A 26,568-nucleotide genomic window follows, 5' to 3' on the forward strand; every position below is an offset into this window, starting at 1 on the left:
TCTCTCTCTCTCTCTTAACTGCAGAGCCATTTCTCCAGCCCAACTTTGAACTTTTAAAAATACTTAAAATTTTTAAAATTTTATTTTTGAAAGAGAGAGACAGAGACATAGAGAGAATGGGCGCACCAGGGCTTTTCAAGCATGAGTGAAGTCCAGATGCATGCATCCCCTTGTGTGCATGTACATTGCATGCTTGGTGAGTTTTGCATCTGGCTACATGGGACCTGGAGATTCAAACAAGCATTCTTATGCTTTGCAGGCAAGCACCTTAACTACTTTATTTATTTATTTGTGAGTGAGGCAGAGAGAAAGAGTATTGACACATCAGAGCCTCTTGTCTTTACAAACAAACTGAAGATACATGTGCCTCTTTGTGTATTGGGCTTTTTGTGGGTGCTGGGGAGTCAAACTGTGTGCTGGGGCTCAGCTTCTCCCTGTGGCTGTGATGAGGGGAGCTAAACTCATGCTCTTTCCCCTCCACAATGGACTCTGCCTTCTGGAACTGTAAGCCATAGTGAACTCTTCCCTTTCCTAAGCTGCTTCTGGTCAGGTATGTTGCTCCAGCAACAAGAAAATAACTGATATATTGTGTAGTATGAGGTCCTGAATTGGATCCCCAGCACCCCTGTAAAAGCCAAGCATGGTGATAAATACCTCTAATCTTCATCCTGGAGAGGTAGAGACAGCAAGGTCCCTGGGGATTGCTAACTGGCTGGTCTAGCTGTATTGGTGAGTTCCAGGATCAGAGAGAGATCTTGTTTAAAACAAAAATAAGATGGGGGGCTGGGGGTGGGGGCGCACACCTTTAATCCCAGCACTAGGGAGGCAGAGGGAGGAGGATCACCATTAGTTTGAGGCCACCCTGCGATTACATAGTGAATTTCAGGTCAGCCTGAGCTAGAGTGAAACCCTATCTCGAAAAACCAAAAATAAATAAATAAATAATAGTAATAATTAAATAAATTAGGTGGGGAGTAGTTGAGAAGGGCACCCATTATCAACCTGTGACCTTCACATGCACACACACACACACACACACACACACACACCCCTATATACATATAAACACATCTACATACACATACACTACACACATAACCACATGCAAAAATTGAGTGCCCTAGGAAGATTGAATTCCTTTTTATTACATAGGACACCATTGAAATGGACACAGATTCATGTACTTTATCATTTATTTATTGTCTTTTTGAGGCAGGGTCTCACTGTAGCCCAGGCTGACCTGGAACTCACTCTGTAGCTCCAGGTTGGCCTTGAACTTGTGGCCATCCTCCTACCACAGCCTCCCAAGTGCTACGATTAAGAGGTATGCGCTTTATTATTTAATATGAATGTTATGGTTGGTTGTTATGTAGCATGCCTGTCTTTACCATAGCTGAGTTTTGTTATTAAAAGGAGAAAGATTTATACGACTTGCAGAGAAGTCAGCGTATGAGTTCTGTTATTAAAAAAACAACACAAGAACAGTGGTTTTCTTGAACACTGATCTGGCAAGTGAAGATCTGAGAGAAAGGAATTTCGTGTCAGTGACTGTCTCAGAGGGAACAGGAGAGAGAGATGAACTGCAGGCATCTCGGAGCAGGAGGGAGTTTGGAGGCACAGCGAGGCGCTGGCTCTGTAGTCCATAAATAAACTGAGGAACTGCTGTCAGGAACAGGTTTTATCACACTGCTGCATCATGCTTTTGTTCTCTTGAACAAAGGAAGAAAAGATTCCAGAGAGATATAGGAAGAGGAAATGAAATGAGCAGAAGGCTCCCACCCTAGGGGAGCTGTCAATAGGCAGTTAGAGGTCTGTGCTCCCAGAGAGGAATTGGATCTTGATTGTAAAACTCCAGGAGGAATGGATTAGATCAGCCTTTCCTCTTACTACTCAATGCTGGAGTAGCTGATTTCTTTAAATGCACTTTCCAGTTTATTTATTTATTTAAAAACTTTTGTCTATTTTTATTTATTTATTTGAGAGTGACAGACAGAAAGAGACAGAGAGAGAGGGAGAGAGAATGGGCACGCCAGGGCCTCCAGCCACTGCAAATGAACTCCAGACACGTGCGCCCCCTTGTGCATCTGGCTAATGTGGGTCCTGGGGAATTGAGCCTCCAACCAGGGTCCTTAGGCTTCACAGACAAGTGCTTAACCGCTAAGCCATCTCTCCAGCCATATATATACATAGTGAATTCCAGGTCATATATATCTATATATCTATATATAGCTATATATATATATATATATATATGTATATATCTGTGTGTGTGTATATATATATCTCCAGCCATATATATACATAGTGAATTCCAGGTCTATATATATCTATATCTATCTATCTGTCTATCTAGATAGATAGATAGATTTGTTGTTTTTTTTGAGGCAAGCCCAACAGATTGGCTTTTTTTTTTTCAAATGAGACACACACACACACACACACACACACACACACACACACACAGAATAGGTGCACCAGGGTCTCCAGCCACTACACTCAAACTCCAGATGCCTGCGCCACCATGTGTGCATGTGCGCATGTGCAATCTTGCACACTTGTGTCACCTTGTGCATTTGGCTCTGGCTTATGTGGGACCTGGAGAGTCGAACTTGAGTCTTTTGGCTCCACAGACAAGTACCTTGACTGCTAAGCCATCTCTCCAACCCTAATTTAAATTTTAGTTATTTATTTTTTGAGATTATGTCTTGCTCTAGCCCAGGCTAACCTGAATTCACTTTGTAGTTTCAGGCTGGCCTCGAACTCACAGCAATCCTCTTTCCTCAGCCTCCCAAGTGCTGGGATTAAAGGCATGTGCCACCACACCCAGCTTCCATTTATTTGTAATTATGAAGGTAGCATATGCTTAGTCTAGGAAACAGAAAATACAGACAACTGTATGGGAAATTAACCACTATCTAGATATAAATACCATTACCATTTCCTTCTGTTATATGCATGGATACCTTTTAAGTTTTTAATTTTTGTTTTATGAGAGAAAGAAAGGGAACGGGTGCTGCAAATGAACTCCAGATGCATGCACCACCATGTGCATCTGGCTTACATGGGCTCTGGAGAGTCAAACCTAGGTTCTTAGGCTGTGCAGGCAAGCACCTTAACTGCTAAGATATCTCTGCAAGCCCCCTTTTAGTTTTTATTTATGCCTTTTTAGTTTCCGTTGGGGGAGGGGGCATTTACTTAGTTAATTGAGACAGGGTCTCATGCACCCAGGCTGGATTCAACTTAATATGTAGCTGAGGATGGTCTCAAATTCTCTGACCTCCACCTCCCAAGTGCTAGGATTGCAGGTATGCACCACCACATCTGGCGCCCTTTTTAAGTTGAATGTAATCAGGAATACAGCACAGACAGATTAGTGTTTGTACATGTCCCTTTTTACATAATATCATGACAATACTCTCATTCCATTAGCTATCACTTAATTTTGTTTTGAGGTAGGACTCGGTCTAGCCCAGGCTGACCTGGAATTCAAACTCATGGCGATACGCCTACCTCTGCCTCCCATGTGCTGAGATTAAAGATGTGCGCCACTATGTCCAGCAACTGTCACTTTAAAATGGTGCTGAGTGACCACATAATATTCCACATTGCAAGCATACCGTAACTTATTTATCTATTCCTCTGGCATCAGACTTAACTTTTTCTATCTCATAATGAACAGTTATTTGCATCTGCTTATCTAGGTTCCTAACAGTGGAAATTCTAGGTCAAAGAGTATGAGTTCTCAAAAGTCTTTGATGCATGCCATCTGGGCACCCATCAGGCAAGCCTCTACCTGCTTAAACTCTAATTGTAGATGAATGTCAACTGTTTGCTACAGGTAATATGAGTCCTGTGAAAATCAGTGGATAGCCTTTTCTCGTCCTGAGCATACTACAGTAGTTTGAGGGTGTGCAGGTGATCATCATCTTTTGGCTCCAAATTTGCCTTTGTCAGTAGAGAGTGCTAGAGAGTCACTGCAGGAAGAACGCTTTGCTTGGTGCCAGTCTACTTCCTCTTTCCAATAGGTTCCAGCTGCAAGTGAGCTTCCCCAGGTCCCGGCTCCCATAGTGGTCAGAGGCCACCAGCTCCTCCTGGCACCCTACTGTGGCAGTTTATCATGAAGTACCTTCAGGGACACCTCTCAGTGAGCAGCTTGCCCTGGCACTTTAGAGAGCTGGTTTCCAGCAAGTCCAGCAGGCACAGATCCTGCAACTCTTCCATCCCATGGGACATGCCAGTCCTAGGGCTAGATGCCATTCCTACGTTCTTTAGCATTCTGGTTGCTTCTTACTAGCCAGTCCCTTGTTACTCTGATCCACTGTTATGGCTTACTTTTTTTTTCTATGATAAATTGAACCTAGATCTTCACACATGCTAGGGGAGCTCTCCACCACTGGGCAGTATTCCCAAGCCTAAATATGGTTCATTCTTTTAAAAATTATTTATTTATTTATTTATTTGAAAGAGAGAGAGAGAGAGAGAGAGAGAGAGAGAAAATGGGTGTGCCAGGGCCTTCAGCCACTGCAAACTCCAGACATATGTACCATTTTTATGCATTTGACTTATATGGGCCCTGGGGAACTGAACCTGAGTCCTTTAGCTTTGCAGGCAAATGCCTTGACTGCTAATCCATCTCTCTGGCCCCATTTTTTTTTTTTTTTTTTTTGGTTGGAGCAGGATCTCACTCTGTAGCTCAGTCTAGCCTGTAACTCACTCTGTGACTCAGGTTGGCCTCAAACACCTGGCAAACCTACTGCCTCAGCACATTGTCCATTGCACAAGTTAAGCACCTACTAAGGGGCTTTAACAGGATCTGTGTGGTATGCATATTGTCCCTGACCCAGGGAACTCATCTATGTGACAGCCTCTTCTGCTCCAGTGGGGACAGGGGCAGGGGTTTAGAGTGCTGGTTTCAGAAGAGACTTTCTGGAAATGACAACAGCCCATCCGGGAAGAAGAACCAACAGGAGTGGAGGTGGTGCGTTAGCTGTCCCGCCAGCCACACTGTTTTCCACTAACCTAGCTCTGGCAAGGACGGAGCAGGGCCCAGTCATGATAATCAGGAGGTAGACAGCTATGGCCCAGTCAAGGCAGAGGCTCCTGGAGAGCTCACCAGGAACTAAGCTCTGGGGCTGGGGGAAGGCAGAGAGCACAGGGCAAGGGAGGTCTGCATCCCGAGCAAGTGTGCCCGACTGCCACAGCCCAATGCCATCTCTGCTGATCATGAAGCTTCGTTCCTCCTCTTTTGGGAGTGTCTCTTACCCCTGGGGCATTCCAGATGCTTCTACATTTGTGAAGTTGATTCTGCCAGACTTTGAAATGATCCAGTGTAGTCCAGTCTGCTCAGATGTTCCCTGAAACCTTCTCCTCTTGAAGGTTTCTCTCTCTCTCTCCTCACCTCTCTGTTCTTCCAACCTCCCTCCACATCCACTGCCAAACCATGGTGCTTTGTGGATCCATCAGAACACCTAGCAGGGCTGGCTAGAATGCAGATTGTAGGTGCCACCTCTCAGAGTTCTCTTGGAACTTCCACAGGTCCTGGGCAGGCCATTTTCTCCAGAAAACAAACTAAGTTGTATTTTACCACTATGCTCGGTTAAAAAACACAACCAGGCTAGATTGTATTCATTCTTTTTTCTTTCTTATTAAACCAAAAGTAAGACATTGCCATGGTTCTCTAAAACATGGCAGGTGAGTATGTCTCCTGTGACTCCTGACTGCTCAGATCAGAAGGGACTGGGGAATTCACGTTTAAATATAATGGCAATGGCTATACCTAAAAAAAGAAAGATGGAGGGAGCGAGAGGGAATTATCATGGTATATTGTCTATACTGATGGAAGTTGTCAATAAAAAGGGTGAAAGAAAGAAAAGAAGGAAGAAATCCTTGCTTCAGAAGTAATCACACACATTGAAACAAAAAGAAAAAAAAGAAATAAAGAAAAAAAAAAGTGTGAAGCCCCAGGAGAATCCTAGGGCAGCTCCCCGACCTCCGCCCGTCTCAAGGCCGGGTGGTGCAGTGGGCAGTGGGAGGAGCCTCGAGGAGGGGAGGTGAAGGTAGACTGGAAGGTGGGTGCCAACTAGACACATGCCTGGTGATTTCAGGACATGAACTAGAACATTGTAATTTTTTTAAAAAATATTTTATTCAATTAATTTATTTTTTATTGACAACTTCCATGATTGTAAATAATATCCCATGGTAATGCCCTCCCTCTCCCCACTTTCCCCTTTGAAACTCCATTCTCCATCATATCCCATCCCCCTCTCAATCAGTCTCTCTTTTATTTTGATGTCATGATCTTTTCCTCCTATTATGATGGTCTTACGTAGGTAGTGTCAGGCACTGTGAGGTCATGGATATCCAGGCCATTTTGTGTCTGGAGGTAGCATGTTGTAAGGAGTCCTACCCTTCCTTTGGCTCTTACATTCTTTCTGCCACCACTTCCGCATTAGACCCTGAGCTTTGGAAGGTGTGATAGAGATATTGCAGTGCTGACCACTCCTTTGTCATTTCTCAGCACCATGGTGCCTTCTGAGTCATCCCAAGGTCACTGCCACCTGAAAAGAGAAGGTTCTCTTACCAAAAGTGAGAGTAGCATTAATATAAGGGTATGAACATTAAGAGAAGTGCTTACTGGGTAGTTTGGTCAGCATAGTATATACATTTAGCCAGACAGCAGCAGACATTATACCCCTAGGGCTCATGACTACACCTTTTTTAAGTTTTCAGTATCAGGGATGAATTCCCTCCCATGGAGCGGGCCTCCAGCCCAATTAGAGGGCAGTTGTGCCACTGTTGCACCCATTGGCTCATTTTGCCTGGCTGGCCAATTATAAGGCTTGCAGTGTCCACTGTTGGATATCTTCCAGCTTTCTGTCAGCAGGTCTACATGGAGGAGGTTATCAGCTCAGTTCCCACAGGATTTCTCAGTGACCTTGCAGCCCAAGTATGTGGAGTCTTCAGCAATAGGGTCTTACCATCTATCCTGGTGGGAAACCAAGGGCCTCAGCAATGGCCTACAATGTTTTTGGGGGGCATCAGGGACCTCCCTGGCCAACGGCTCACTGGTAAGTATCTCATCCCTGGCATTGAAAATTTCTAGTAACAATCTATGGCTCCTAAGTGTTCCATTGTCCAAAAAAAAGTAGGTTTCCATAGGACTTATTTATATCCTCTTTGATTTTGATTGCCCTTCCCCCACCTTTCCTTTACTCAATCTCTTCCCCTGACCTCACTTAGGCCTTTTCATCTCCATTAATCTGTTCTTCTACTTACATATATACAATACCATCCTATTATTTTATTATTTTATTTTTTAAAAATTTATTTATTTATTTATTTGAGAGCGACAGACACAAAGAGAAAGACAGATAGAGGGAGAGAGAGAGAGAATGGGTGCGCCAGGGCTTCCAGCCTCTGCAAACGAACTCCTGACGATGCGCCCCCTTGTGCATCTGGCTAACGTGGGACCTGGGGAACCGAGCCTCGAACCGGGGTCCTTAGGCTTCACAGGCAAGCGCTTAACCGCTAAGCCATCTCTCCAGCCCTCTATCTCCTTTCTATCTAGCTTACTGGCTTTTTTTTTTTTTTTTTTTTTGAGTCAGGGTTTCATTCTTGCCCAGGCTGACCTGGAACATACTCTGTAGCCTAAATGGTCTCAAACCTCTGCGGTCCTCTTACTTTAGCCATCCAAGTGCTGCCACCATATCCTGGCTAGAGCAGGATTCTAAACACGGGGGTGAGGTGGGCAGTGCTGTAATGAGATGAGCAGATGCATGTGCACATTCATTACCTGGAGTTGGCAAGGCTGTGTGCGGCACCCTCAGCCCAAGGCAGCTTCCTGTGCTCTGGGATAGTACACTTCCCCACCCCGCAGGCTCCCTGCTCCTGAAATTCTGAAGCCAGGCTGGACAAGCTGGCTGCTTTTGTGGCTTTAGTGGATGCCTGTGGTGGCCGGCACCTAACTGCTGTGGGCAGCCCAGTCTCCACAGGGACGCATGTTTCTGTATCCACAGCAGATTTCTGCAGGACTCTTGACAACAATCGAATGTGTCATTGGGGTTAGCCGCCTTGGTGGTAATTCATTTAATGAGACAACAGTAAGGACAGACAAAGGAGCCTCTTGTTGGGACCCCAGCTCTGGGTTGAAACCCCCTCCCCCCACTAAATCCAAGTGTCCGACCAGCAGCTCTCCCGTGCCATGGCTGTCCCTCACTCATCAACACCAGCTCCAGATGGACTGAAGTTTGTGGAGCTCACTTGGCAGCTTCTGCCAAGACCACTGCTACATGTGGGCAATGGGTCAGGGGAAGAAAAGAAAAAGGTTTAGTTAATTCTGAAGGAAACCAATTGCCCTAAATGTTCCTGGATCTCCTGTCTACCAATCAAAGGAAGCAAACTAAGACTTAAGCTAACCATAAAGGCAGAATTTCAAGTTTCATATTTTCTGCTGGCTCCAAGTATCAGCAGTGGTGAGCTCATGGCCAGAGGGGGGGTCCCTCCTTAAGGGCCTCCACCTGGTGAAGCAGGAGCCTTGACTATGCCGCAGAAAAGAATTTCTGGGTGAGTTAGAATGAAGCAAAGATGAGTTTATTAAGTAGAGATAAGAGATAGGGTTGGGAATGTAGCAGAGTTACTAGAGTGCTTGCCTGGCACACAGATAGGCTTTCAAATCCCCACACTACATAGCACTGGGCAACGTAGCCCATGCCTGTAACCCCAGCACTCCGCAGGTAGAGGCAGAAAAATCCGGAGTTTGAAGTCCTCGTTGGCTGCTACATAGCTCAAGAGTTCAAGGCAGACTACATCTCAAAAAAAAAAAAAAAAAATTATAGAGAGAGCCAGATCGTGGTGCACACCTTTAATCCCAGCACTCAGGAGGCAGAGGTGAGAGAATCGTGAGTTCAAGGCCACCCTGAGACTACATAGTGAATTTCAGGTCAGCCTGAGCTAGAGTGAGACCATACCTCAAAAAAAAAAAAAAAAAAAAACAACAACCAGGGCTAGAGAGATGGCTTAGCGGTTAAGCGCTTGCCTGTGAAGCCTAAGGACCCCGGTTCGAGGCTCGATTCCCCAGAACCCACGCTAGCCAGATGCACAAGGAGCGCATGTGTCTGGAGTTCATTTGCAGTGGCTGGAGGCCCTGACGCATCCATTCTCTCTCTCTCTCTCTGTCTCCTTCTCTCTGTCACTCTCAAATAAATAAATTAAAATAAACAAAAAACTTAAGCAAAAACAAACAAAAAATTAGAGAGGAAGGGAGAGAAAGAGAGAGTATGAGAATGTGTCAGATTTAAGCGTGGACATGTAGGGAGAGAGATGCTCAAAAAGAGGACAGTACACTTGCCAGGTGTGGTGGAACACACCTTAAATCCTCAGCACTCAGGAGGCAGAGGTAGGAGGATCACTGTGAGTTTGAGGCCAGCCTGGGACTACAGAATATGTTCCAGGTCAGCCTGGACTAGAGTGAGACCATACCTTAGATAAAAAGAAAAGAAGAGGGCTGGAGAAATGGCCTAGCATTTAAGGCATTTGCCTGCTAGGCCAAAAGATCCAGGTACAATCCCCCGGGACCCATGTAAGCCAGATGCACAAGGGGCACATGCATCTGGACTTCATTTGCAGCTGCTAGAGGCCCTGGCGTGCCCATTCTCTCTCTCTCCCCCTGCCCCGCCTATTTTTCTCTCTCACATAAATAAATTAAAAAAAGAAATTTAAAAAAAAAGTAAAAGAAGAAAGAAAGGACAGTAAACATCTAAGATGTGTACCCTTCTTCAGACACAGTCTTGTTTGGATGTCCTTACAGTATCTTTATATATATATTTACACACACATATATATTCTATGGCTTTTCAAAGGACATAATTTATGACAATGGAAGATTAAATGAAGCTTAAAAATTAAGTAAAACATATTAGCTGGTTTACTTATTTCTCTTAGAACTTTCTCAGGCACTACAGAGCAGGCGGCACTTGCTACAGGCTCCTGAGTCACCACGCCTACAAAACAGCAGTCACCTCCTGATGAGCAGGAAAAGCTCTTGGATGCAGCTGTACTGGCCAGTCATTCCTGATGAAGAGATGCCTGGACAGAAACAAGCTGATGGATGCTCCAAAGTATGCTTCTAATATGCTTGGTGAACTCCGGACTTCTATGTCTCACCAAAGACTCGCCATGAACTTTATATGGCTATTTCTGATGAGCTGCACTATTTGGAGTCTGTCTACCTGACCGATGGACTTGCTAAAGGAAGAAAAGTAGCAGATCTCTGTGAACTTGTGCAGTATGCCGGAAACATTATCCCAAGGCTTCCAGGAAAGATATTTTGAAAGATCTGATAGAACTGTGCCGAGGTGTACAGCATCCATTGAGAGCTTTATTTCTATCGAAATTACCTTCTTCAGAGAGCCAACAGATGAAGAAACACCTGGCGATATCTCTGATTGCATGGGTTTTGTGTTACTCAGCTTGGCAGACATGAACAAGCTGTGAGTCAAGTGCAGCATCAAGGACATAGTTGAGATAGGGAAAAAGGGAAAGAGAAGGATAAGCGCTGAGAATGTTAGTGGGAACAAATTTGGTGTGCCTTAGTTGAAAAATGTAAATGTGGGGTTGGAGAGCTGCCTTAGTGGTTAAGGCGCTTGCCAGTGAAGCCCAAGGACCCAGGTTTGATTCTCTAGATCCCACGTAAGCCAGATGCACAAGGGGGCGAATGCATCTGGAGTTCATTTGCAGTGGCTAAAGGCCCTGGTGTGCCCAATCTCTCGTTCCCTCTCTCTCTCTCTAATAAATAGAAATGCTTGTTTTTAGAAGAAAAAGAAGGAGGAGGAGGAGGAAGGAGGAGAAGGAGAAGAAGCTGGGCATGGTGGTGCACTCCTTTAATCCTAGCACTTGGGAGGCAGAGGTAGGAGGATCACTGTGAGTTCGAGGCCACCCTGAGAATACATAGTGAATTCCAGGCCAGCCTGATCTAGAGTGAGACCCTACCTCAAAAAAAAAAAAAAAAAAAGTGTAAATGTGGAATGTTATAGATTGTTTTAACAGACATTTTGGAGCACGTTGTCAATTGTATGGATGTTTTATCTGAAGAAAATATCTCATGGAGTATATTATTTAGGTTTTTCCTGATGAATCCATTTCCAGACTTTGTATCCTTTTCTTAGTGCTTGTGCTGAGTTACATCAAAATGTAAATGTGAAAAACATAGTTATTGATTTCCTTGAAAATTTTGCTTTATTTCTCATCATGAAGATGGAGTTGGCATCCCAACAGAGATTCAACTTTTTTTTTTCTTTCTTTCTTTCTTTATTTGAAAGCGACAGACACAGAGAGAAAGACAGATAGAGGGAGAGAGAGAGAGAATGGGCACGCCAGGGCTTCCAGCCTCTGCAAATGAACTCCAGACGCGTGCGCCCCCTTATGCATCTGGCTAACGTGGGACCTGGGGAACCGAGCCTCGAACCGGGGTCCTTAGGCTTCGCAGGCAAGCGCTTAACCGCTAAGCCATCTCTCCAGCCCCAGAGATTCAACTTTTTGACCTATTTTCACAATAGGTGGCTGCAGTGATACAGTCTAGACAAGACATGCCATCAGAGGACATTGTTTCTTTACAAGTCACCTCATTCATATTACCCTGATTGTGTGGACTATGTTGATAAAGTTCTAGAAACAACAGTGGAAGACATTCAATTAGCTTAACCTTGAACACATTGCTACCAGGAGCACAGTTTCAAAGTTTACCAGACTTTTGAAGATACCTGTTGATATAATATTTTAGTTTTAAAATTAAAACATTTCCACCTACTCTTTGAGTATTTTGACTACAAGGCAAGAAAGAGCATGCGTTGTTATGTACTCAGTAATGTTCTGGATTATAACACAGAAATTGTCTCTCAAGACCAGGCAGATTCCATAATGAATTTGGTGTTCACACTGGTTCAGGATCAGCTAGACCAACCGATAGAAGACCCTGATCCAAAGCTGGGCGTGGTGGCGCATGCCTTTAATCCCAGCACTAGGGAGGCAGAGGTAGGTGGATCGCCATGGGTTCAAGACCACCCTGAGACTACACAGTTAATCCCAGGTCAGCCTGGGCTAGAGTGAGACCCTCCCTCAAAAAAACAAAACAAGACAAAAGACCATGATCCAGGAGACTTTGCTGATGAGCGGAACCTTGCCGACCAGTTCATTCATCTGCGGTCTGATGATCCTGACCGGCAGTGCTTGATTTTGAACACAGCGCGGCATTTTGGAGCTGGTGGAAACCAGTAGATTCAGTTCACACTGCCACCTTTGGTATTTGAAGCTTACTAGCTGGCTTTTAAATACCAAGAGAATTCTAAAGTGGATGACAAGTGGGAAAAGAAATGCCAGGAGATGGTTTTTTTTTTTTTTTTTTCATTTGCTCACCAGATGATCAGTGCTTTGATCCAAGCTCAGCTGGCTTAGTTGTCACTGAGCCTCTTTCTTCAAGGAGCCCTGGCTGAGAAATTGGGCTTGAAAATCAAGAAACAGAAGCATATGAATTTATGTCCCAGGCATTTTCTCTGGATGGAGATGAAATCAGTGATTCCAAAGCACAGCTGGCTGCCATCGCCTTGATCATTGGGATCTTTGAGAGGACGAAGTGCTTTAGATCATGAGCCCCTGAGGATTCAGTGTGCACTTGCTGCATCAAAACCCTGGAAAATCCTGACCAACCTTGAGCTGTGAGCACCTGAGCACATCCCTCTGGTCTGGCAGAAACGGGGAGGAGCTTCATGGAGGCAAAAGGGTCATGGAGTGCCTAAAGAAAGCTCTAAAAATAGCAAAACAGTGCATGGACCCCTCTCTACAAGTACAGCTTTTTAGAGTCTGAACAGACCATCTATTTTTATGAGAAAGAAAACGATGCATTAACAATCCAGGTTTTGAACCCAATTATCCAAAAGATTCAAGATCTCCCAAACATTGAGTCCAGTGAAGAAACAGAGCAGATTAACAAACATTTTCATCACACACTGGAGCATTTGAGCCTTGAAGCTGGAATCACCAGAGTTGGAGGGGCCAATCCATGAAGGTCTCGTCCTTTAAAAGAAGAAAAGTCACCACACTCCTGTCCACATCCATCCAGAAAGGTTTATTAATAGTAATAGATTATGCCTTTCAGAAATGCTGAGACAGGGCTGGAGAGATGGCTTAGCAGTTAAGCGCTTGCCTGTGAAGCCTAAGGACCCCGGTTCGAGGCTCGGTTCCCCAGGTCCCACGTTAGCCAGATGCACAAGGGGGCGCACGCGACTGGAGTTCGTTTGCAGAGGCTGGAAGCCCTGGCGCGCCCATTCTCTCTCTCTCCCTCTATCTGTCTTTCTCTCTGTGTCTGTCGCTCTCAAATAAATAAATAAATAAATAAATAAATAAATAAATAAATAAATAAAATTTTAAAAATTAAAAAAAAAAAAAGAAATGCTGAGACAGGCCTCCTGTTCCTTACCTGTGTTGTGTTTTATTTTATTTTATTTTATTTTATTTTATTTTATTTTATTTTATTTTATTTTATTTTATTTTATTTTATAGCACCTCCAGACACCTTCAGGATCTTAAGAAAGTTATTCACTGCATGACTGTTTTAAGTCTGTCTGTCTGATCACCCCAAGTGTATGACTGATTTGTTGAAGTTTTCGGTGATCTGTGAAAAACAAACAAAAAACACTTATCTTGGCTAATAATGAAGCTCTCTTTCCTTGCTTTGTTTCCTCGTTAATTGTGTATTTCTTCCTTACTATGGAGTACTAACCCAGAAGTACTTGTTTCTTTGTGCTATAGTCTCACTTGAGGTTCATTTAATTTATTTATTTTTTTTTTTTGAGAGCGACAGACACAGAGAGAAAGACAGATAGAGGGAGAGAGAGAGAATGGGCGCGCCAGGGCTTCTAGCCTCTGCAAAAGAACTCCAGACGCGTGCGCCCCCTTGTGCATCTGGCTAACGTGGGACCTGGGGAACCGAGCCTCGAACCGGGGTCCTTAGGCTTCACAGGCAAGTGCTTAACTGCTAAGCCATCTCTCCAGCCCTTGAGGTTCATTTAGAGGAAAAGAATACTGTACGTAAAATTCAGCTTGGCCTTTCCCTGAATGCAACTTAAGCCTATGTGTGGTATTTTCCTTAAGACTAAAATATATTAATGCATGTTTGAAAATTTTAAAATACCACAGTCAAAAGCAGAAGCTGTATTTTGCATTTTTGGGCTCTGCCATCCATTGAGAACCTAAGTCATCCTCTGGACACATTTATCAACATAATTTGATTCCAAATAGTATCAAATGGAAACTTTTGTGACCTGTATAATTTATGTATAACATCTATTATTATAAATGAAAAGGAACTGCATAACAATTATGACTTTTTTCATCACAGAAATAATAAAAGCTCTATTAGCAAAAATAAAAGAAAATTTTCTCCTGTAAATGAAACTGTAAGATGGTCTTATGAGGGGCATTGTTTGGGTTTAGGGATGAGAGAAAAGTGCTAATATAGTTAAATTCAAGGCCATAAACATTCTAGCCCTAAATAAGCATAATTTGTTGCTGTTCACACCCTTGTTTGAGACATCTTTAGGAAAATGGGCACTGTCTCTGGAGGCAATATTGATTTTTTAATTAATTAATTTATTTGTAACCTTGTTTTTTTTTTTTTTTGTTTTGGTTTTTTGAGGTAGCCCAGGCTGACCTGAAATTCACTATGGAGTCTCAGGGTAGCCTCAAACTCACAGAAATCCTACTACTCTGTCTCCCGAGTGCTGGGATTAATGGCGTGTGCCACCACGCCTGGCTATTTGTAACTTTTTAATGAGGAGAGAGAGAGAGAGAGAGAGAGAGAGAGAGAGAGAGAGAGAGAGAGAGAGAATTGGCATGCCAGGGCCTCTAGCCACTGCAATCAAACTCCAGACATATGCACTACCTTGTGTGCATAAGTGACCTTGTGTCCGGGACCTGGATGGTTGAACATGGGTCCTTAGGCTTCACAGGCAAGCACTTAAACTGCTAAGCCATCTCTTCAGCCCAACTAATTTTTTTTTATTAAGCCAGGCATGGTAGCACATACCTTTAACCCCAGCACTTGGGAGGCAGAGGTAGAAGGATCACTGTGAGGTCGAGGCCAGCCTGAGACTACATAGTAAATTCCATGTTAGCCTGGGCTAAAGCAAGACCCTACCTGAAAAATAAAAAAAATATATTTATTAGAGAGAGACAGAGAGAGAATGAAAATGAGCATGCTAGAGCCTCCTGCCACTGCAAATGAACTCCAGACACATGAGCCACCTTGTGCATCTGGCTTTACGTGGGTACTGGGGCCTAGGTCTTTTAGCTTTGCCTGCAAGCAACTTAACCTCTAAGCTACCTCTGCAGTCCAGCAAATTTGATTTTATCGGTTGTGCTGAAGTTTCTCCCTCCTAGCCAGATCTGGAGTGAGGGACTTTTTTCCCTTCCCACATCTCTTTAGTTTTTACTCTTTTTCAATCCTGTTTCACAAGTATCAATGGTGGTCTTGTCTTTGAAGCAGTCATTTAATTTTTTTTTCTATTTTTATTTATTTATTTGAGAGAGAGAGAAAGAGGAAGAGGGAGGAGAGAGAATAGGCATGCCAGGGCCTTCAGCCACTGCAAATGAACTCCAGGTACATGTGCTCCTTTGTGCATCGGGTTTACATGGGTCCTGGGGAACTGAACATGGGTCCTTTGACTTTGCAGGCAAGTGCCTTAACCACTAAGCCATCTCTCCAGCCCTGAAGTAATCATTTTAATTTTTTTTTTTTATTTGAGAGCGACAGACACAGAGAGAAAGACAGATAGAGGAAGAGAGAGAGAATGGGCGTGCCAGGGCTTCCAGCCTCTGCAAACGAACTCCAGACGCGTGCACCCCCTTGTGCATCTGGCTAACGTGGGACCTGGGGAACTAAGCCTCAAACCGGGGTCCTTAGGCTTCACAGGCAAGCGCTTAACTGCTAAGCCATCTCTCCAGCCCTGAAGTAATCATTTTAACTAAATGAATTAAAATAGAAAAACTAAGCCAATGTGCTGTCGCATACCTGTAATCCCAAAACTTCAAAGACTGAGGCAGAAGAATTGTTATGAGTTTGTGGCCACATTGGGCTACATAGTAAGTTCCAGGCCAACCTGGGCTACAGTGTGTCTGTCTCCAAAAAAAAAAAAAAAAAAAAGAAAAGAAAAGAAAAGAAAAAGAAATGTATATGTAAACCTTGTTTTGTTGAAATAATAGGCCCTTGTTATTGAAAAGTAGACAAACACCTAGTATGAATATACATGTAATATATTTGTGAAATATATTCACATGCATTGGATGTTTACACAATGCTTATGTTACATAGCATATTTATATATTTTTATGTTTCTAATAATAGTGTAGGTCAATATCAAGTTTCAGAAGGTTACAGGCTCTTGTGTCCTGGAATAAAGAATTGGACCAAGACACGTTGATAGTAGTAAGTGAAGTGAGAGAGAATTTATTAAGGAAGGCTATACTTCTAAGGGAGGAAGGGGTAAAGAGAAAGGTTTTTTTTTTGTTTTGTTTTGTTTTGTTTTTTGGTTTTTTCCCATTCTGTAGGTTGCTACTTTGCTTTATTCACAGTGTCCTTTGCAGTACAAAATCCTTGTAATTTCATGCGGTCTCAGTGATTAATCTGTGGTTTTCTTGCCTGAGCAATTGGGGTTGTATTCAGAAAATCTTTGCCAAGACCAATATGTTGAAGGGTTTCCTCTACTTTTTCCTCTAGCAGTTTAGAGTTTCCGGTCTGATGTTAAGGTCTTTAATCCATTTGGACTTAATTCTTGTGCATGGAGAGAGAGAAGAATCTATTTTCATCCTTCAACAGATAAATACCCAGTTTTCCCAACACCATTTGCTGAAGAGGCTGTCTTTTCTCCAATGAGTAATTTTGGCATTTTTATCAAATATCAGGTGACTATAGCTTCCTGGACTTACATCTGGGTCCTCTATTCTGTTCCACTGATCTACATGTCTGCTTTTGTGACAGTACCATGCTGGTTTTGTTACTATGGTTCTGTAGTATAGGTTAAAATCAGGTATGGTGATACCTCCTGCCTTATTTTTGTTGCTCAGTATAATTTTAGATATTCGAGGTTTTTTGTGATTCCAAATGAATTTTTGGATTTTTTTTTTCTATTCCCATGAAGAATGTCTTTGGAATTTTGATGGGGATTGCATTAAATGTGTAGATTGCTTTTGGTAAGATTGCCATTTTCACAATATTGGTTCTTCCAATCCAGGAACATGGGATGTTTTTCCACTTCCTAGTGTCTTCTGCAATTTAAAGAGAAAGTTTAAAAAAATATTTTTAAACATTTTTTATTTATTTGTTAGAGAGAGAATGAATGGGCATGTCAGGGCCTCTAGCCACTGCAAACAAACTCCAGATGCATGTGTCACTATATGCATCTGGCTTATGTGGGACCTGGAAAATTGACCCTACATCCTTAGGCTTCTCAGGCAAGTGTCTTAACCACTAAGCCATCTCTCCAGCCCTGAAGAGAAAGTTTTAACAGCTCACCCATCCCACTTGCTGTACAAAGAGCTGGGGATTTTATGTTACCTTAGTGGAGGCTTTATGTCTCATTTGCACAGTACAGGCTTCTCTGGGCATGCTCTGTCTGATACATGTGGTTCTACATACAACTTCATGCATCACGTGTCTCATTAGCATCTTGAATCTCCACCTAGTGGTGTGAGCTTTAGAATTATAATGAGCCAAAAGTCACCTTCAGGCATTCTGGAATGACACTGCATCCGTGCAGAGGCTGGGCATGGTAAGGGGTAAGGCTGGCCTTCCTCTTTGCCAACTTGGTTCTTTACATATGCTAATATTTATTATTTATTTTTCATTTATTTATTTGCACGTGTGTGCATGTGTGCATGCGTGTGTATACGGGTGTGCCAGGGCCTCTTACTGCTGCAAACACATTCCAGATACATGTACTACTTATTTTTTTAATTACAGAGAGAGCAAGCAAGAGCGAGAGAGAGAGAATTGGTGTGCCAGGGTCTCAGCCACTGCAGTTGAACTCCAGACGCTTGTGCCACCTAGTGGGCACATGTGACCTTGTGCTTGCCTTACCTTTGTGCATCTGGCTTATGTGGGATCTGGAGAGTGAAACACGGGTCCTTAGGCTTCACAGGCAAATGCCTTAACTGCTAAGCCATCTCTACAGCCTACATATACTATTTTATTTTTTTGCATCTAGCTTTATATGGGTGCTGGGGAATCAAACCCAGGCCAATAGGTTTTGCAAGCACATTCCTGCAACAATTGAGCCATCTATCTACTCCTGTCATATGCTACTTTTTAAAAAAATTTATTTATTTATTTATTTGAAAGCGACAGACACAGAGAGAAAGACAGATAGAGGGAGAGAGAGAGAGAATGGGCGCACCAGGGCTTCCAGCCTCTACAAACGAACTCCAGACGCGTGCGCCCCCTTGTGCATTTGGCTAACGTGGGACCTGGGGAACCGAGCCTCGAACCGGGGTCCTTAGGCTTCACAGGCAAGCGCTTAACCGCTAAGCCATCTCTCCAGCCCCATATGCTACTTTTGTAAGACTTTGCTGGAGACCATCCAGACCTCATTTTCAGCCCTGCTGACCTGCCTCACTAGTGATCGAACTTCACATATGTTAGGCTAGTGCTCTACCATGAACAGCACCCCCAGCCCTAAAGCAAAATTGTCTTCACAAAGCAGTGCTCTGTTTAATTGTGGCAGTAGTAGGAAAATATAGGGCAGGTTTCCTGTATTTCTTTCCTACTTCATATCTGGATACCTGGTATACTTGGTATGACTTTGCTTAATTTTATTTTGTCTTATACACAACCTGGTGAGTTCATTATTTGTGGATGAAAAAACTCAGGTTCCAAAATCTGAAAGTTTACTGTGACTATTATTATAAATTCTTTTTAAAAATTTATTCATTTATTTATTTGAGAGAGAGAGAGAGAGAATGGGTGATCCAGGGCCTCTAGCCACTACAAAGAATTCCATACGCATGCACCACCTTGTGCACGTGGTTTTACATGAGTACTGAGGAATCAAACCTGGGTCCTTAGTCTTCACAGGCAAGGGCCTTAATCACTAAGCCATCTCCTCCATCCCTATTATAAATTCTTGTGAGACTTTTTTTTTTCTTGGAATAAAATAAAAATCAAGTTTCCTGACAGCAGGGGCATGGACCAGGTCTCCTCTGGCCTGGAATTCTTGGCCTGCACAGCCGGAACAGCTCTCACATCTGGAGAGAGGAAGACTTGTTCTCCGGACGTCTCAGCCAGGCCTATGGGAACAATGGTGCTGCAGGGAAATATTCATTTCCCTCACCCTTCTCAGTAGCTGCTACTCATAAAACTTAATCGGAACCCTTCAGCTCCTCGCCCAGAGGATACTGGGTCCTTGGGGAAGGAGGCTCACTCGGAGATTTGCTTGCCATTTGTCCAGCCTGGCTTAGGAGAACTTGTTAGAGGGTCACCGCAAGACTACAGACACACTCTATGGTTGTCAGAAAACTGAAGCGAGGCTAGCACCCCCTCCTCCCTTCCCTGGCACAAAGCAGGATTTGGAATCCTTACCTGTTATTGTAATTGACTAAGCCCTACTGAACCAGGGCTGAGGGGCGGGGAATGGTAACTCCTAGCCTACGCCATTCATCCCCTCCCTCTCAGTGCAATGCCCCCAAAACCTCCTTATCTTATTCAGCATTCTAAAGCCTCTTCACTTTCACTTTGGATCCTGTTATTCTCCCCTGGCATTAAATCAAAAGCCTGGGGGCTAGAGAGATGGTTCAGTGGCTAAGGGGCTAATGACCCGGGTTCAATTACCCAGTATCCATGTAAGCTAGATGCACAAAGTGACACATGCATCTTGAGTTCGTTTGCATTAGCTAGAGGTCCTGGCATGCCCATTTCTCTCTCTCTCTCTCTCCCTCTCTCTCTCTATCTCTCTCTGTGTGTGTGTAAATAAATAAAAGGCTTGGGTCCAAGACTGGTCTATCTCCAGTTTTCTATTCTCTAACCTGAACCTGACAAGACTGGGGCAGAAGCAGGGGCTGGGAAGGGAAGGCAGACTCACCTCTTCTCTGTGTCTGATGTATCTACCTAGGGGAGCTGAGGGGACTATCAGTGTGAGGGGATGTAAGTCTAGGATTGCAGGGGCCTTCTTGTGTCTGACTGTCTACGTAGCCACCACTTCCATCAGATGTAGATATCTAAGAGAAGGAGCTCATGAGGTTAGTTTGGGTGGAGTCCAGTGCTAGTGAAGAGGGCGTGATCTGGGGGTCCACCTCAGGTTTCCACCCATTACTTTATTCATTCATCCCACAAGCTTACATGGAACACCTGCCATACGCCTAACATAAGGCCATGAGGTGAATAACCAGACCCAGGCTGGCTGGAATTCTTTAGCCCAGTGGGACTGGGAGATGTGTAACCAAATACGAGGCACTGCAATGCCACCTGTTATGTGAACAAGACTCCCGAGAAGCCAAGTAGGGTGTTGACTCTAGACAGGGCTGAGGAAGATGTATAAAATTCCAGGGAGATGAGAGCAGGGTCTTCCAGGCACTGGACACAGCCAGGTTACGTGCTGGGTGCGCGCTGCTGTGCTGCATCATAGGGGAAGAAATAATACAACTCGCCTACTGGGAGGCGTGTGCTATGGACTGGAACCCACTCTTGTCTTTCTTCCTTTTTTGTTGTTTTCAAAAATTTTTTTGTTTATTTTTATTTCTTTATTTGAGAGTGACAGACAGAAAAAGAAAGAGGGAGAGAGAGAGAGAGAGAGAGAGAGAGAGAATGGGCTCATCAGGTACTCCAGCCACTGCAAATGAACTCCAGATGCATGCACCACCTTGTGCATCTGGCTTACATGGGTACTGGGGAAATTGAGCCTCGAACTGGGGTCCTTAGGCTTCACAGGCAAGTGCTTAATGGCTACGCCCATCTCTCCAGCCCTGTTTTTGGTTTATTTGAGGTAGGGTTTCACTCTAGCCCAGGCTGACCTGGAATTCATTATATAGTCTCAAGCTGACCTTAAACTCACAGTGATCCTCCTACCTCTGCCTCCCAAGTGCTGGGATTAAAAGCATGTGCCACCACTCCAGGCAGAACCCCCTCTTTTGTGTGTGTGTTTGTATGTGGGTGGGTGCATATACATGTGTAAATATGTGTGTGGTGGCCAGAGGTCATCAGTGTTTTCCTTGATTGCTTTCTACTATATTTATTTATTTATGTGGGTTTTAAAAACATTATTTTGTGTAAGTATGTGTGAGAAAGAGAGAGAGAGAGAGGGAGAGAGAGAGAGAGAGAGAATGGGTGGGCCAGAGCTTTCAGCCACTGCGAACTAACTGCAGACAGGTATGCCCCCTTGTGTGCATGTGGGACCTCATGTGCTTGCATTGCTGTGTGTCTGGCTATGTGGATCTGGGAGGTTGAACATAAGTTCTTAGGCTTCACAGGCAAGCACATTAGCCACTAAGCCATTTCTCCAGCCCATCCACCTTATTTACTGGTCTTCCAGTGGTTGGGCTAGCCAGCTTGCCCCAGGGGTCCACCTGTCTCTACCTCCCAAGCACTAGGGTTCCAGGTTTGCTCCACTACACCCAGCATTGATGTGCTGAGGATCCAAACCCATGTTCTCATAATGGAATAGCAAGCGCTTTGCCAACAGAGCCATCTCCCCAGTACTTGCCCTTTGCAATGGCTGGAGGCCCTGGAGCCCCAAATGAGGAAATGAGAGTGGCAGTGAACACTGAAAAAAAACCCAAGAGAAAGCATAAGCATACAGTTGCAAGCTGTTTGGGTTTGCTGGGGGACTGGTATGCCTCCATGCCCTATTTAGCTCAGACTGAATGGTTACATGAACACTCAGCTGAAAGGGGACATGTGGATCTACTACTATTAAAGTTTGTACCTGGATTGCCAAGCATTTGGCCGCCTTGAATGCAGCCTCTATGTCCTGGGTCCAATTCCAAGTTTCCCCCTTCTTTGTCAGGTGGTGTAAAGACCATCATCGTGCATCATGACGGGTACTGCAGCTCACTGCTGAGGATGCAGGGTTAGCAGCGCAACAACGTCCAGATCCCAGGCGGCCCTACCAGAGTGGTCCTGGACATGTGAAACGAGCTCGGGAATCCCTCTCTGCCTGGCAGGTGGGTCATGTCAGTCCCCTGCCCTCCACTACCGGTCTGAAGTACCTCTTTAAAACAGTGGATAAGCAACCACTGGGTTGGGATTTGCTTGTCCCATTGCTGCCCCATTCACCCATCCAGGCCTTATAGCAACTGGTATCCCATTTTGAGATGCCTGTGGAGATCCCAAGTGACCAAGGCTCAGCCTTTGTTGGCAGGACATCCAATCTTGGGCCGAGCAACAAGGCACACAATGAGTGTTGCGTGTGCCCTACAGGTTCCAGGCGGTGAGTATGATTGATTCAATGGTCTCTTGAGAATGAAACTATGTACTCTGGTGCCCACAGGGCAAGGCTGGCAGAAAATATTACCCATACCAATATAGCTACTAAATGAACAACCTGGAAAAGATGGGAAAAGTCCCATGGATAGGATATTATTGGGGAATATCTTTCAGGGGTTTTGGGGAAACAACTGGGAAAGCTACAAGTTAATATTACTACCACCCATAGCACTGAGTCCTGATTAAAGTTAAGTTCATTCACATGAACTTGAGGGGCTCAGGCCATAGCATCTGGGTCATGGGCAGTTTTAGTAGGACCATGGGGAGGCAGGACCAGACCATAATGTATCCTTACACCCCAATACTACTACATGACCAATAGTAGTTGCAGAATTACCAGTGACCAATTCTGCTGTTCTAAACAGTATAGTGGCTCGTCTCAGCCAATACCCACCCGACCAGTAGAGATGGAGGTGTCAACCTCTACTACAGGTCAGCCTGGGCTAGAGTGAGACCCTACCTTGAAAAACTAAAAAATAAAATTCAATTAATAACAATAATAAAATAAATAAAAAGAGGGCTGGAGAGATGGCTTAGCGGTTAAGCGCTTGCCTGTGAAGCCTAAGGACCCCGGTTCGAGGCTCGGTTTCCCAGGACCCATGTTAGCCAGATGCACAAGGGGGTGCACGCGTCTGGAGTTCGTTTGCAGTGGCTGGAGGTCCTGGCGCCCATTCTCTCTCCCTCCCTCTCTCTCTCTCTCTCTCTCTCTCTGTGTGTGTGTGTTTGTCTCTCTCAAATAGATAAATAAAAAAATTAAAAATAAATAAATAAATAAAAAGAAAGGAAAAGAAAAACTAATGCATGGTGGGATAGCTGCTCACTTATAGGTAATAAACCCAGGAGGGTATATTTGGTAGATTTGGTTGGCATTATCTCTCCACTAAGTGAACAAGACGATGTACTTGGTGATGTCCATACATATCTGGCTGAATCCCTACCACTCTCTCATCTTGGCCACATAATTAGGATGTTATGACACATCACTGGCATCAAAGCCACCACTGAGTTGCTCATGCCACTGGTGGGTTTTATCTGATGGCTATATTTGTCCCCAGGGCAGGAGCCATAGTCATAGAATAACAAGCAAAAGCCCTTCCCCAACATGCAGCACAATCCTTGAACATAATTCAGCACATACTTGATGCACTGTTAGATGAGACTACGCAGATGAGGAAGGAGGTATTACAGAACAGGATGGCCTTAGACTTTCTCACCGCTGCCTGGGCGGGGGGACCTATGTCCTCTTACATATAGAATGCTGTGTGTATACAGCCCAGACCACGCACAGGATATTACACAGGCAGTACAAGAAATGGATGTCGGCTGGAGAGATGGCTCAGCAGTTAAAGTGCTTGCCTACAAAGCTTAATGACCTGGGTTCGACTCCCCAGTACCCATGCAAAGCCAGATGTACAAAGTGGCACATGCGTCTGGAGTTTGTTTACAGTGGCTGGAGGCCCTGGCATGCAATATTCTCTCTCTCTCTCTCTGTATTGCTTTGCTTGCAAATAAATAAATAAAATATTTTAAAAAAGAAATGGAGATTGATTCAATTCAGAAACTCCCTGAAGAGCCCTCACCTCTTGGTGGGCATCTTTAGGATCTACAGGGTGGTGGGCCCTCGTAAGTTAGCTTTAGTGACAGGTATCTTAGTGGTGGCTTGCTGTGCTTTATATTGCCATTGGGGTTTATGACCCAAGGCTCTGCTCTCTGCGCAAAACGAGCTTATGATCAACTGTCCCCCAAGCCTAGGGGGTGGAAGGTAGAGGCATACACCGAAGAAGCTAATAGGATTGACTTGCACCTGAGCATAGAAGACGGCCACTTTGATATACAACCATGATTCAGCACAGCTTGGAGTGTGCCTGTGTGTGAACTGGCCATATAAGCACCCTGTGACTGGGAATAAATGGACTTTGCATTGCTCTCCTGCACTGGTATCTGTGAGTGTCTGCTACGTGTGCTTTCTTCCAATTGGGCTCCCCCACTCCACAAATTCTCCTGGGCCTTCCACTCCTGACAGTGTGTTCTAGGGATCAAACTCTGATCCTCATGCATGAAAAATGATCATTTTATCCACTGAGTTGTGTCCTCTGCCCCATCAATCTTCTTGTCTTGAGAAAAACAAAATAGTACTTCTGTACTAGGCTCAGGGGCCTTTTCAATAGGGAGAGAGAAACATGAAGAACAAAACTAGGAAGGAAAGGAAGGGTCAGAAAGAAAAGGGAGAGGAAGGAAGAGGAGGAGAGAAGAGAAAAGAGGGGAGGGGAGGAAACGAGAAGAAAAGACAGTGAGGAGCATAGAAGATAGATAGGCTGCAGAAAGAATACATGAAGGGCTGAAGAGATGGTTCAGTGGTTAAGACACGTGCCTGCAAAGCCAAAGGACCCAGGTTTGACTCCACAGGACCCATGTAAGCCAGATGCACAAGATGGCATATGTGTCTGGAGTTCGTTTGCAGTGGCTAGAGGCCCTGGCACACCCATTCTCTCTCTCAAATAAATAAATAAATAAAATAAATATTTTAAAAATACATGAAGCCAGGCAATGGTGGCACATGCCTATAATCACAGCATTTGGGAGGTGGAGGCAGAAGGATAGGAAGTCCAGGGTCTTCCTTGGCTACATAGAGAGTTTTACACCAGCCTGAGCTACATGAGCTTCGGTCTCAACAGAAGAAAAGAAAGGGCACTTGCTTACAGCATGGGAGCGGAAGCACGAAGGCAGAGCATGACTTTTTCCATCTCAGCTGCTAACGTGCACTTTGAACAACTCAATATCGACACCTCCATGCACATGTCTGTGCCTTGTCAGGCTGAATCTAAGGCTGGAGTTGCCCCAAAAGCATTGGCAGGAGAGGTTTCCCACAAGGGAGTGTGCCCAAAAATCTAGAGATGGGCCCAGTTAAGATGCCAAAGAAAGAAGCACTGGCTACTAGGGTGGTCAGCTCAAAGCACTGATGAGGGGGCGTATTAGTCACTCTCTCATTTGTTGGGACAAAGTACCTGACAAAAATCAGTTTAAGGGAGCAAAGTTTATTTCGGCTTACAGTTCCACCTTACAACCCATCGTGGCTAGGAAGGCCTGGTGACAGGGACATGCAGCAGAGCTGGTGGCATTCAGCCCATAGTGAGGAAGCCCAGAGTGATGAACGTTGGGCTCAGCCAGATCGATCCTCTTTTAAAAATTTATTTCTTTGTTTATTTGAGAAAGAGAGAGAGAAGAAGAGGCAGAGAGAAAGAGAGAATGGGTATTCCAGGGCCTCCAGCCTCTGCAAATGAACTCCAGACACTTACGTGGGTCCAAGGGAATCAAATCAGGGTCCTTAGGCTTTTCAGGCAAATGCCCTAACCACTAAGCAATTTCCCCAGCCCGATCCGTCCTTTTTATACAGTCCAGGATCTCAGCCTATGGAATAGTGCCACCCACAGTTAAGGTGGATTTTCCCACCTCAATTATCCTAACGAAAATAATTGCTCACAGGTGATTCTGGGTCCTGTCAAGTTAATCATCAACACAGACCACCAGAGGGGACATGGTACAGATGTTTTCATGTGTCCTGGGCTGGCTGCAGAAAAGAAGGAATGTTCTGCTTATGTGTGTTTGTAGAAAGGGCCAAGGGCATGACATCTATATATGCAGGGCAGGAATTTGGCTCAGAGAAGGATGGTTTTTTACAGTGTTTAGGGCAACTTAGACATCTTTATCAGTGCCTACGAATATGTCAGGCCCCTGCTTGGGCTCAAGCCTGCTGGGGAAAATGCAGCTGGCATATCACAGAGCAGTCAGGACATACTGTTTTCCCAGTCAGGATAAAAGAAAAGCAGAGGGACTCAGGGAACACTATAGTTTACAGATGATAGAAAAAGTTCTGAGCATACTGGCTTTGGGGGTTACAAAGAAAGCTTAACAAGTTGGCAAATTTGCAGGTACATGGGCTGGAGAGATGGCTTAGCAGTTATGGCATTTGTCTGCAAAGCCAAAGGACCTCGGTTAGATTCCCCAGAACCCATGTAAGCCAGATGCACTAAATGGCACATGTGTCT

The 26,568-nt window shown here is 44.4% G+C and overlaps 1 pseudogene; it reads left to right on the forward strand.

Moving 5' to 3' along the window:
* Positions 1–5,684: 5,684 nt before the first annotated feature.
* On the forward strand, positions 5,685–13,074 carry LOC101609580 (annotated as a pseudogene).
* Positions 13,075–26,568: the final 13,494 nt, after the last annotated feature.

Source organism: Jaculus jaculus, chromosome 6, assembly GCF_020740685.1.
Source record: "Jaculus jaculus isolate mJacJac1 chromosome 6, mJacJac1.mat.Y.cur, whole genome shotgun sequence".
In the NCBI taxonomy this organism is placed as follows: domain Eukaryota; kingdom Metazoa; phylum Chordata; class Mammalia; order Rodentia; family Dipodidae; genus Jaculus; species Jaculus jaculus.